General features: G+C 48.9%; 1 protein-coding gene across 4 annotated transcripts in view; it reads right to left on the bottom strand.

Annotated features, from left to right (window-relative positions):
* The window catches only part of NTMT2 (N-terminal Xaa-Pro-Lys N-methyltransferase 2), a 111,539-nt gene that overhangs the window by 501 nt on the left and 98,885 nt on the right, over window positions 1-12,153 (bottom strand). For 3 of the 4 annotated variants that reach the window (XR_011049591.1, XR_011049593.1, XR_011049592.1), the window contains exons 14-17: window positions 6,808-6,968; window positions 4,173-4,348; window positions 837-1,030; window positions 595-761 (exon numbers count right to left, since the gene is read on the bottom strand). The gene's annotated coding sequence lies outside the window, so the exon portion shown is untranslated. Of the gene's footprint in view, window positions 1-594; window positions 762-836; window positions 1,031-1,504; window positions 1,883-4,172; window positions 4,349-6,807; window positions 6,969-12,153 lie in introns of those variants that run through there. The other variant, XR_011049594.1, reaches the window with a different exon arrangement.

Below are 12,153 nucleotides of genomic sequence, written 5' to 3'. Positions count from 1 at the left end.
ACAAATATTAAGGAAGAACGATGAAGCATCTCCCATGGCAGAGGAAGCCATTTGGAAACCAGCAAGCTACAAACTCTTCAGGACACTCACTAGCTTGCTTCACCTCCCCATCCTGCAAACACTTAAGCTACAACAGACAGATGTGCATGGTCAGGACCTCACTGTCCCCTCAGCTGCCTGGTACTGCCCTGCAGCCATGGTGAGAGGCTGGGGGAGCCCCAGTCAGACAGGTTATCCTCAGCACCATAAACAGGTGCTCTGAGATAGCGGGGCTGATTTTGTGTGCAGTGTTCCAGCATCACCTTGAGCTAACACTACCTGTGGTGCACCACGTTGGGAGCACCTGCACCCAGCCAGCTCCTGAGCACCCATCAAGCCCCAAGGGATGGTCTTCTGCTTCCACCCACAGCCTTGGCCACTAGCCACCCCACAGTTAACGCGTGCTACGATTTGGAAGTCTTTAAGATGAAACGTTGCGTCTTTCCTGCAATAAAGTTCACAAAATGTTGATGCTTTCTCTCTGCAGCAGGCACAAAAAAAAGATGTAAAACCCCATGTGTTTATGGATGTTCTTAGTGAAGAACTGTTACTCACCAAGGCTGGGTCTGGGAGGAGGTTTTCAAAAGATCGCCGAGTTGCAGAGCGCTTGGCTCTCAAGGAGGCTTTAATAGGTAACTTCCTTTCATGGTTTCGCCAAGTCATCCCCATCAGTCAGTAGCTGCCTTTCACAGTGTTCTTGTAGATGTTTTTCAGCAGTTTCTCTGGGAGGAGAGTGTTTTCTTTAGTTTTTAAATACTGCCATGACTGCACACCCAACAGACACCCACAAGGCTTACCACAGCCACATACTGATGGAGATTTCCAAGTGTTGGTGTCATTCGCAGGGTCTGAGCCGTAGCTATAAAGACTGTAAATAAGCAGGCTGATGGCCAAAGAGGCTTAGCAGCTCTTTGATGAGGTATCCGAGATAGCTGGAGAGTGATCTGTACCACACCCTGGCTGCAAACACTGATATCACGCAGATCTCAGCCTGCAATAAATGGATAGGTTAATAAAGCAAGCTCCGATTAAAGTAGGGGCAACCAAAATTAGACCCTTTACTGCTGCAGCTGTAAGGTGAAAACAAGGATGACTGATTTCTTCTAGTGGTGGAAAATTCTGGTTTCGGAGCTGAGCTGAACAGGAAGGATTTTTAATACAATAAGAAAAACTTGTTTCCTTTTGGGTCAACCAAAAACATTTTGCTTGACCAGTAACAAAATGTTCTGGTTTGCTTGGAGACTGTTTAATCTTTTTTTTTTTTTTTTTTTTAAAAAAAAAGTCCAACTAAAACCCACAACTCTTTTCCTTTTAAATTTAGTTCCATTGAAAAATTAAAAAAAAAAAAGAAGGCTTCAAACTAAGTGATCTACAATGAAGCAAACTGCTTCAGTGTGAAAATGCTGAAGTGAAACATTTCAATATTTAAGGAAGGAAAGAAGGACTTCTATTGTTTTGTCTTGTCATTGACTGACTTCAGCCCAGACTTGTGAGTTATTTTGGTTGCCTTTATTTTCACAGGGGACTTCATTTTTTTTTTTTTCTTTCAAACTAATTTAATACTCTCTTCCAGTTCACTTTGAGGTACAAATGGTTAGGTTCAGCAAAGGTTCATAAGAACATGACTGAGCTGACAATTTCCACAAATATCAGGCAAACACTCTGGTGGGTTTTTTTTCCTTTGCATTTTAGATTTTCTTTGGAATTGTACCTGAATTTCAGAGAAGCTGTGGGGTCCTCAGGACCAACCACCCCTGAAACATGCACTGAACAGAACTGTCAAAGTCTGCGTGCTCTGCCGTGTAACCTGCGCACTGCCAAAATTCAGATGCCATCTTCAGTCCTGCAAAATATTAAGACAGGCATTTAAGATTTATCCGAGTGATTAAGCATGAGCAGCTTGTAATTGTTTCCAGATTCCCCTCCTAACAGGAGAAAAGGCTCTGCAATCCCTGTCCGCGTGCTCAGTGTAGCAATGCACTCACAAACCGAGAAACTGAAGATGAGCCAAAGAGGACAAACAGATATCCTGAGTTTTAAGAACAAGCCGGCACTACCTTTTAATCCAATATGGACTGTCCATCTAGGAAAAGCAGGATTACTTAGCCAGCATATATCAGGGCATGTCTGCATCCTCCCTGTAGGAACACCTGTGCACCAGCAACTAGAAAACCCTCTTATGTACACATGGTCGGATTCAGTCTGCAATTTTTCATCTGGCTCGGGAGTGTTAAATGAAGATCAACTGTTGAAATCGGTCTCATTTGGGGGAGTCTGACTGTGTCTGCGCTTACAGAGAGGACCTTTGTCCTCCAGGTTTTATATAAAGCCCCAAAGATTGCAGACTTTCTGCATAAGCCACAAAACAATCCAGCAAGCATCTGGAGGGACTTGCCTCACGTCTCAAACTGTTCCCTTCATCCAAATCTACCAATATTTTTTTTCCCACAGACTGCTTGGTCATGAAAAAGAGATCTTCCTCTTGCTCAGGGCTTCAAAAACCTTAGCAACCCCAGCCCAAGTTTGAAAGCAAATTCAAGGGTTCCCCATTGCCTTTGAACACGGCAGGGATCTGCTCCAACAGGTTAGATCTTGGGGGCCACATAGCTCCCAGGATTTAAACCAGACCACATGTGAAATGGCAACTACCTCTTAATTTTTTATTTTATTCTATTTTTAAATAGGATAATTTAGGGGCTATGTTTTTTTTATTATTATTATTACTATTTTAATGGCAAATTCAGTGTGCTGCCTTCCCTCTTTAATGAAGGGGGCCAGGGACTGGCACTCAATTTCTCCTGCTTTCTAGAAACAGTCCCTACAAATCCTTTGTAAAAAAATATAACCACAGTCTCACTTTCCCCTTCTCTCTCCCCGCAGAGAGAGGCGGCTTTTATCAGCTCAGACCATTTTTCTTTTGCTACTTCTTTATCTTAATCTTTTCTCCAAGGTTACATTTATGTTCTGAAGTCCACGACCAGGACAAGGATACAGAAGGTGCAGATGACTTTGTCTTTTGAGGGTCACTGTCACCACTGCAAGAGGCACAAGCCTGGGAGGGGGGGGTCTCTGAAAATGGCCCCTGTCCTCATCCAGCCCAGCATGCTCTGCCAGTTCACCCAGTCAGGCCCCTCCGCAGCAGCTGTCATTGCTGCCCATCAGAGCACATCTTCATAGCCAGAGCTGACACCCGTTTTCTCTCCCTTCCGCAGTCCTGGCTATCGTGTGCACATCTGGTTGATTCTCTGAACCTCTCTGCAATCATTGCTTCATCTCTGTTCAACTCCGGGCTGGAAATATAGCTGTTCTCCCTCCCCTGGGACCTTGTCTGCCTCCTCCTCTTCCTCTCTTAGCCGAATTCACTGTGCAATTCCTCATGCCATCACTTCTTGTGCAAAACCCTCTGAGAAGGGTCGTTTTCCAGTACGGAAATCTTGGCACACTCCTTGAGGAGATGTTCTCAGATAAGCCCACTGCTGGGGACAGAGGTTCACCACCCTCTGTGGAAACTTTGCAAGGTCTGGTCTTCATCCAGATGGGACCTTTTTTTTTTTTTAAATTTGAGCAAAAATGCTTCAGTCTTTACAATGTGAGAGAGGAGTGAAAAAATACATTGCTGCCATTATAGTGGAGGGGAAAAAAAGGTGTTCCAGCTCTCTTTGAAGAGCCCTGGTGCTGAAACAAACGGGCTTCTCTTGTTTAAATTAGACGAGAATTGATCGTCTAAGCAGAAATGGCTGTTGCTTACTTCAGTGAGCATGGGCTTGGGTGAGGGGCAGCATTTGCCACCTGCCTGAGCCCATCTCTCCGCAGTCGGGGTGGTGGGCACCAAATCTGGCACAGACTGCATGGGGTTCAGTGGTGGAGCCGGAGAGGTGCGACATGGTTCTGCCATTTGAGACATCTGCAGCAAGATGTCTCTGCAGCAAGAGGCAGAGCCGAGCCTGCACAGGAGGATACATAGGTGGCAGCTCCTGCCTGCAGCAGCTTTTAACCACATTTACATGCCCGGGTGCAACAGGGAGCTCTTCCACTGAAGCATGTGCATGCACAGCCTCAAGATTGTGTTTTACTCAGCAGAAGTAGATTTGTTGCTCGTATGGACAAAGGAAGGTTTTCACTTGTGCACTCACCCATCCACACGTGGCCAAAGCCAACTCAATTCCAGTTTGTTGTGCCAAGTCCTGGCCACGCTGTCCTTTGGCTCCCAGTCTGCCCTGGTACACACCGGTGATCTCCGGCAGCTTGTGGTGGCCCCATCTGCACAGTGACCCACGGCACAGAGGTGCACGATGGCAGCAGGAATCACCTGCAGGGAAGATCGAGAAAGAGATGACCAAAAACTACATCCCACACTGGCCAAAACCCAACTAGCTCTCCCACGCACCTACCAAGCACTGGGTTTGTTGCAAAACTAAGCCTAAAGGGGCCACTCAGCCCCCATGGCATCTTTCACTATGCTTTTCTAGGTCATCACAAACCAGCCCTGACGGTGCTTGGAAAAAACAGATTTACCACAAATCCCCCCAAAGCATCGCCTACGTTCCCCCCATTGGCTGGGCTGTGGGTTGCTGCCTCCAAACAGCATCGCGCACGGGAAAACACCACCAGTTCAACCCCGTCCTTGGAAAGCCATGGGGAAAAACGTGGGGCAGGGGCTCAAGGTTAGCACAGCCCCGACGAGGAGCTGTGGGGGATACCTGAACCGCTAATTTGGCGGACGCCCCCGGAGCCCAGCTTGGCAGCCCCCCGCCGGCTGTCACGGCGTGGAAGCTATTAACATTTAAAAATACTTGCAGGAATGGGAGGGTGGAGGGGAAAAAATAAATGGTATTTGCGGAGGCCCATTCCTCAGCACACTTTCATGTGTGCCAAAGTTTGTTGGCATGGCTCTGAGTTTGATAGGGAACATCTGGGCTGCTGTTGCTGCCTGTATATTGGCTGAGGGCAGCGAACAAAAGGGGTTTGTGCAGGAATGCGTGGGGAGGGGTGCGGGGTGTGCACGCGTCGAGGGACGGCTCCGAGAGGAGAAACGCAGAAATACTCTCTGGAGAAGAAAGCCTAATGCACATCCCATGCTCCTGCTTTTTAAAAGGGGATAAAAGCCTTTCCCCCCCCTTCTCCCCTTCCCTCCCCCAAAAGCACACCAGGGTGCTGAAGGCGAGCAGGGCTCAGACAGATCCGTGCCCCGCTACCTCTGCGCATTCGATTATTGCCGCAGTCTGGAAAAACAATTGGGGTGGAGGGAGCAGGTTAGCTGGAGAGCGGGGACGTCTGAACCCAACCGCACGGCGCAGCGCCAGAACGCACTCGAGAGACGCCCAGCGAGCTCTGCCCAGCTCCCCGATGCTGCTGCAGGGGGAAGCACCCGGCGACAACCCCCTTTTGAGTGCACCGAGACTGGTGACCTGGACCCACCAAGAACTGGTTGAAGTTTCCTCCACTTCTGTTGGGAATTCAGGGTAAGAAGCTGAAAATTAGCACCGTGCCCCTGCCAGTGGCACAAAAACCACAGGCTCTTTCCTACAGACACAGGGTCCCGTTGTATCTGACACCAGAGGATGGCGTGGAGTGATGAAGGAGGAATGGATTCACACTTGAGGAAGATTGATCTTTTGAGAACTATCTGAAAGTTACAGGCCAGGTGCAACCCTTGGCTCTAGAGAGCCCATCCCTGGGAGCGTGTACACGGGAGAAATCACAGCATACATGCGCTATCCCATATGCTCCATCCCCGATGAGTTGCTGCTGCCCACAGATGGACACCAGAAACCTTTGATCGCACCTGTGACATTTCTGATGTTCTTCCTTTTGCAGCTCCTCCTTTCCACCATCCCATGGCTCACAGTATTTTTTACCCAACATGCTTTCAGTGTTCACAAGTCTTTTCAAAACTTCACTCTGTGGACTAAACCTTTTCCCCAGCAGGAAGAGCCCTGGTGCCGTTTCCTACCTGCTGATCCCTCTTTGATCATCCCATTTTTGTCCAGCTCGGTACCCACTCAAAGGCAACAGTTTTGAGCATTTCCTTTTTTTTTTTTTTTTAAAATCACAAGCATTTTTCTGTTTTCATCTTTCTTGGATGTGCATTTGGCCTGAATCCTGCCTAGGAGCCTACACCTTGCCTTGGCTCTGGCCCTTAGCAAGGACACACATTGGGTCTGCTACCCAGAGCAAGATTTCCATTGCCTCTATCTTTGGGGCTCCTTGGAGTTGCTGGAGCAACCCCAGAGAGGGTATCTGGGTAGCACTTGGTGCATGTGTCCCTCTTGCTACCCCCTACCTTGACAGGGCAGCCCTCTGGGAAAGCCCCAGGGAGCAGAACCTAAAGACAAAGGGTCCAGGTCAGTGAAGACCCTTGGGTCTGACAGCCAAGGCAAATTTCTCCAGCCCCAATCTCCTTTCTAGGTCTCAGTGGCATGCCCACGAGCCATCACTTTGAGCTGACTTACTCGACACTACCCATGCAAGCCTCCTGGCGCTGCCTCGAGCAGCAGGCTTGTGCTGGATGGAGATGCTGGCTCCAGAGCTGGGCATGTTTGGAGATAAGCTTCCTTCAGCGATATTTGGATTTTGATTACATCAGTGTCAAGACACAGCTTTTTGCCAGAGCCAAGCGAGCTCTCACCATGCCAAAGCAAGCAGCCAGGCTGGCCAGGGGCTGTGCAGAGCACGTTGGGGAGTGCAACCATCCCTCAGCGCTCCAGCACAGGGGCACAGCGGAGGGGAAAGCCAGCTTGCATGGGGCAGCACAAGCTGCAGACTCACCTCTGGCTGCCATGCAGACGGTCGTAACTGGTCACCTCTTCTGCAGCAGGTTAGGAGAGGAAGTGCAGAAAACCCAGTCGATCTTTGGAAACTCCCTGCAGCCGTCACTGGGGAACGTGAAGCCATATATAAGCACGCGACTGAGTCTAGCAGTCAATGCCCTGTTTGACAGAGGAGGAAAAAACCATCATGTAACTGCCATGTGTTTACAGTCTAGATGTCCCCTTGATTCATTTCGAAAAACAAGGGGCTAAGGGTGGCTGTTTTACTTCTGCTTTATCACTCATTAGCTTTGCCAAAGTGCATTTGCCATCTCTCAGGGATAAAACCCTCCTCTCAGGCAGGTCTGTGACTCCATTCATCCTCCACATCGTTCTCCAGGACAACTTTTCTTTCAGCTTTGTCTGAAAAACAGCCCAGCACACCAAGTGACGTGATGCTGCAAAGGCATCGCTCTCCAGCCATACTCCTGTCTGACCCTGCTCCCACTTCTTCCTTGACTGCTGCTGCCAACTGAGAAGAACCAGCCCCGATGAGGACTAGAAGCATTTTTCAAAAGCACAGAAGCAATTTAAGAGCCTAAATCCCACTTTCCAGTGTGGTTAAAGGCCCCATCAGGAGGTAGACTCTTAATCATCCTAGATGCTTTTGAAGGTTATAGTAGAGGTTCGTCTATGTCTTCAGTGTCTTCAGGGGACCCACATGTTTTGAAGTCCCTCCTGAGGGACCCTGATGGCAGTGGCTGGGAAGGAAGACGAATCTTGGAGCCACCCAGGGCTTTTGCCCTGGGACAATTAAAAATCAAGAGTCCAGTGAAGGCTCAGATTGGTTCAAGTTGCTCCTGCCAATGTGGTTCCATCTCATTTACCCCATCACTGCATCTTATCCACCATCTAACATGGGCCACCTGGGAACCTCCCAGTGCAGTGGGCTTGGGAAGGGGAGGGGAGCTGGTGGGAAAATGCCCATTTAACTTTTCACAGGCAAGGGTGGTTCGAACAGTTGTTTCAGCTTGAAAAAAAACTGACATGTATTTCCAAATTGTCCAAATGTTTGGCTTTTATATTTCCTTCAGTGACACATCCCAGGGTTTTAGTTGAAAAGGTCTTTTCAGAATTAGGCTGCTTGTAGGAAAAAAAACTATCAAAACAGGAAGCTTGAAATTATCAAAGAAAAATATTTTCATTGACCTAAAAAGATCTTACCCTTTGGTTTTTCAGTTCACAAAATTTTTCAGGACTGACTCTTCATCCCCACGAGAGATGAGAAATACTGTCAGTACCTCGAAAATGTTGCCAGAAGGAAAGAGTTATTAATTACCAACCTCTATTTTTAACCTGCAACCAAGAGTCACTTCTCATGGGTGACAACCAGATTCTCTCGAGGCTCTGCCATCGGCTTCATCAAGGCTTTTAAGTCAGAGATAGGGTTTTTTTTTTTGGATGGAACATACCCCAGGCACTCTGCAAAGCCTACCGTATCAATTTCCAAAGCCAGCATCAGGTATCACATGCTTTTGCTATCCATCTCTTAAGAAAAATTATGTCATTACCTTTTTCCCCACCAATAAAAATGTTCCTTTTTTCTCTCCCCTTCTATTCCATAACTCAAAAAGTACTAGATGGATTTTGCTCAGAGTTTCCAAAAAAATTCCCCACTGGGTAAGGGCCAGGCATGCAAAAATTTCAACTTGAACAGTGAATGTTTTCAAAAGTTATTAGCTTATGAAAAGAAGGGCTATAATGGAAACTGCTTTACTGCCATAATTATAACACCATGAACAGAGCCTGCTGCAATATATAACATTATCAAGCGCCTGTCAGCATTTAATAGAAGTCTTAATTAACTGCTGGTGAGGAACATGGCAAAAATTTATTTTCAGGAAAACTTTTGGGAGCTGCGTAATTCTGGGCTTTTTTTTTTTTTAAGTCGGTCTCGATTGGAGCCTTGGTAGAGTTCATAGGACAGACTAAATACAAGACACAAGTGTGTATCTTGTTGGCATTACTTAATGATAGGATTTTCTTTTCTGTTAAACTACATAATCCAGAAACAACAACAATGTTTGTGTTGGGTTGGAGCCAGACACTTCAGAGCTGGATTTTAACCTTCCCCAAGTTCAGGGTTATTCGAAGCCAGGGGCTTGATTTGGCTTGTCGGGGAGGGGGGGCTCCTGTGTAACCTGTGGGCCTGACCTGCCTCTGCCATTTGCTTTGCTCCCCTCCTTCCACCACCCCAAAGATGCTCACGCTCAGGATTTGGGGGGGGGATCCCCATCTCATGGTAGTGTTTTACCACATGGCAGTACCTGAGCTCCTGGGCTGGAGACCCAGGCGCAGAGAAGAGGTGTGGGGAGGGCCAAACACAACAGTTTAGGATCATTGTAATTAATTTCTTGCCATTGGCTTCGCAAGAGATAACCAGCTCAAAACCAGCCTGACCACTGCGAGTTTCCTCTCCTTTGCAGATTTGGGGAAAGGGTGCACAGGGAGGCTCCTCCCGCTACAGCCCAGTCTCCGCACACATCTCCAAGGCCTTCTTCCATCTCCCCAGCACACCTTCGGAGTCCAGCCCCTTCACCCAGCAGTGATGCCCTGCCAGTGAGACCCTGTCTGGAGCTGCCAGACCAGGCTGAAGAGGTGGGAGTGGGGAGGGGAGGGACAGAGGGCAAGCCCAGCCCTGGGATGGGCGAGCAGCCCATGGCTCAGCTGCAGTCAGCAGCAGGTTTTGGGGTGCCTGGGGCACAGAGCAACACTTGTATGAAGCACATTAAGAGGAAGCTCTGCAAACCCGCTGCCACGCTAGACAAGGAGCGCAGAGGAGACATCAGGGCAGATGGCGATAAGCAATCCGCCGAGGTTAAACCTGGCTCTCGCTGAGGCAGTACGTTAAACCCAGCTCTCCCCACTCCAACGCCTGATCCACCAGACCACGTTTCACAAACCTTCTGGCAAGCAAAGGGCTCCTTGGCAAAGCAGGGCAGGGAACATTGGGCAGGTCACGCCATGACAAACACTCCTTCAGTCCTGCCTGGCAGCCCAAACTTATGTTTATTCCCTTTCTGCCCCCTCCACCCCCTGCCCTGGCAGTGAAGCAGTCCTGTGCTGCAAGCTGGCAGGCCACATCCATTTCCCCCCCGATAGCACCGATAGCCCAACAGCTGCTCTCTGTCCCTTTGGAGATTAGTTTGTTTTCCTAACACAATTACTGCCACGTGGCCCTGCTTTCTGCCGGGATCAAGCCTGGATAGAGATAAAGCAGCGATAAGATCACACGCTGTTCCAGACCCCTTCGCAGCCTCGCCGGCCAGGGTTTATTCTCATCAGCACGCGAACACTCTGGCTGCAAGTTACCTGCTCCCATCAGTGCCGGGCCGGGGAGCTTTACAGCACTAAAACCCAGGGATTTGGCTCCCAGCTCTTCGTGCAACACCAAGGAGTTGTTTTACGGTGTGTCCATGCAGCGTGGAGATGTTGCATGGGTGCAGCCACACCAGCGAGCTCGCACGATGCGATGCAAAGCCGCTTATCAGATGCAGCACCCTGCTAGCTCAGCACTGTGGGCGAGCACAGCTGGCCAACAGCTGGCTCCAAGCTGACCTGCTTGCACCCCCAGGTCGCCTGTCTCTGCCTAGTGTCCTCCCCTCCTGCCTGGGGTTAGGTGGAGCTCAGCCCTGCCTGCACATCACGTTAGCTGGTGAATGGAGCAGCTTTACCCTGGTGCAACCGCTCTGCTGAGCACAAGCATCCCGGCAGGGCTCACACCAGTACCTGCTGCACCAGCAAGGGGCTGGTCAGCTCTAGAAACATCAATGGAGCAATCACAGGAGCAGGTCTGGTACAACCGCTCTCCATCACATCCAGCAAAGGTCCCCTTCTGTCTCCCAGACCTGCCTGTGGGAATCCTTGTGCGGGGAACCACTCCCGAGAGCCTCTGCTGGGGCGGACGCGGTGCATGCCGGGAGAGGACACTCGGGGAGCCTTGCTGCCTTCAGAGAGACAAGCATCCTTGCCAGATGTCTCCCATAAAGCTGCAAGTACTTTATTTTAATAATAAGCCTTAATGTATTCATTAAAGGCTCCCAGTGACCTGGGATGAATTTCCCCACTATTGTAAAGGGCTGTGGGAATCTGGAAACCACTGCATTACAGTTAATAACTTTAATTTTACAAGGCCCAAAATAGACAACTGAAAAAATACACAAACTCACTGTTTCCAATTAAGAAGGGATTTCTTCTAATGCCTCTGCCACCGGCACTCTTGTTTAGCAAACAAGATCAACAGATATTCAACCATAGGGAAGGGGAAAAGCAATCCAAGAGAGTCGCTTTCTGCATCTCTGTTACAAGAGCCAAGGAAGAAGCCGGGACCCTTCCTCCTCACCTGGTTATCAGTGCATGGAAGAGCCAGAGCCTGGTCAGCAACAGCAAACCCATGCTGGAGGAGCCACGGACCAACTTTAACGCCTGCTTCTTAAGCCTGATGGACACCAGAGTGCTTTGATCCAAGGGAGATGATTTCCAGCCCATCTTTTCCCTGTTCCTTCCTGGGGGTCTGTTAAGGTGCTAAGGGGTTTTGGTTGGAGTCCTGGGGTGCTGGGAAACCCCCCAGTAGTTGGGTGAGCATCCCGCTAGCATTCAGGGCTACCAGATCTCCGATTTTAAGGTCAGGAAGGAATATTCCCCCCAGATCAGCTTGGCAGAGATTGCCATGGTTTTCTTTTGCCTGTCTCTCTCTTCCTCTGCTGAATGAGGGGTAGTTTGTTTCCCAGGGAAAAAAAGATGGGAACTGAAACCAAAACAATTTGGCCTGATTTTTTTTTTTTTTAATTTCTGGGAATCAAATGTTTTCCAGCCCAAATCTTTTCATTTCCAGTTTGGTTCTTTTTTGCTTTCAAGTTAAAACTGGAGCTCTTCAAAAAGGACTGACATTTTACGTGGAAACATTCATTTTGCCACAAGTCAAGCCTTCTGGGGAGGGAAAAGGAGTTTCAAAGGCCAAGTTTTGTCCAGCATACCAGTCTGGCCATGTTGGCAACCAACACTGGCCTCCTCACACACCTCTAGAGCCATCTCTGCTACCTCTGCCAGGCTCACATCAAGGTGCTGGCATCCTCCATCTGCTCATGACAGGGACATATACCCTCCTTACTATCAGCCCAATATTGACCAACATACATTAAAGCAGCTCAGATGAGAACAGCTCCACACCTTGAAGTAGATCTCAAAAGCTTCCTCTGCAGACATAGTCTGACACAGCAAAACAGGTGATCTCAGCCCATGTAGATCCCCAAATGCTCTCCAGACCACCCGAAAAACAAAGCAGAGGTCCCAGCCAGCAGGATGG

This window comes from Nyctibius grandis, chromosome 21 (genome assembly GCF_013368605.1).
Source record: "Nyctibius grandis isolate bNycGra1 chromosome 21, bNycGra1.pri, whole genome shotgun sequence".
NCBI classification, from domain to species: domain Eukaryota; kingdom Metazoa; phylum Chordata; class Aves; order Nyctibiiformes; family Nyctibiidae; genus Nyctibius; species Nyctibius grandis.
The sequence above is the reverse complement of the archived record's forward strand: the minus strand, read 5'-3'. Positions and strand labels throughout refer to the sequence as shown.